The following is a 718-nucleotide window of genomic DNA, read 5'->3' on the forward strand; positions in this document are numbered from 1 at the left end:
ACCATCCATAATAGGATCTGATGCCCTCTTCTGGGTGTCTGAAGACAGCTACACTGTACTTACATATAATAAATAAATAAATCTTGAAAGAAAGAGAGAGAGAGAGAGAGAGAGAGAGAGAGAGAGAGAGAGAGAGAGGAAGGAAGGAAGAAGAAAGGGGTTATGGGATCTCCCTCCATAACTAAGTCACTGAGGCCAGGTGTGTGTCAGGGGTATCCCTGCATGGAGGCTCTGAGAGGCTATTGTGTGAAGTTATAAAGGTGAAGTCTGAATTGACCCCAAAATCTTGGAGAAGCTAGAGTCATAAGACACCTGCCAAGGAAACCTGTAGACTGGGTGTGGAGCCAGTCCAAGAGAGAGAAGTGTGTTACAGTCAACAGAGCTGGAAGGAAGGAGTGGAAGGTCTGAAGAGGGCTTTGATATGATGCAGAGAGATGCAGAGGTTAGCGTTTGCCCTGCTGGCTTTCCCTCTTGGTTTGGTCTGATACTTCCTCACCGTGCTCTCTTTCCTCTCATTTGCAGTGGTGATGTAGATCCTGTGTCTTTGTATGTTAGAAGTATGTGATCTTTTTTATTTTTATTTCACAGGGGGTTTCGGTTGAGAGATTTGCCATGTGTCTCAGGAGAGATTGGACTTCTAAAGACTGCTGAGACTGTGACAGACTGTGGGAACTTTTGAAGTTGGGCTGCATTTTTGCTTTATGATATGGCTACTAGC

Source organism: Mus musculus, chromosome 3 (genome assembly GCF_000001635.26).
Source record: "Mus musculus strain C57BL/6J chromosome 3, GRCm38.p6 C57BL/6J".
Classification (NCBI taxonomy): domain Eukaryota; kingdom Metazoa; phylum Chordata; class Mammalia; order Rodentia; family Muridae; genus Mus; species Mus musculus.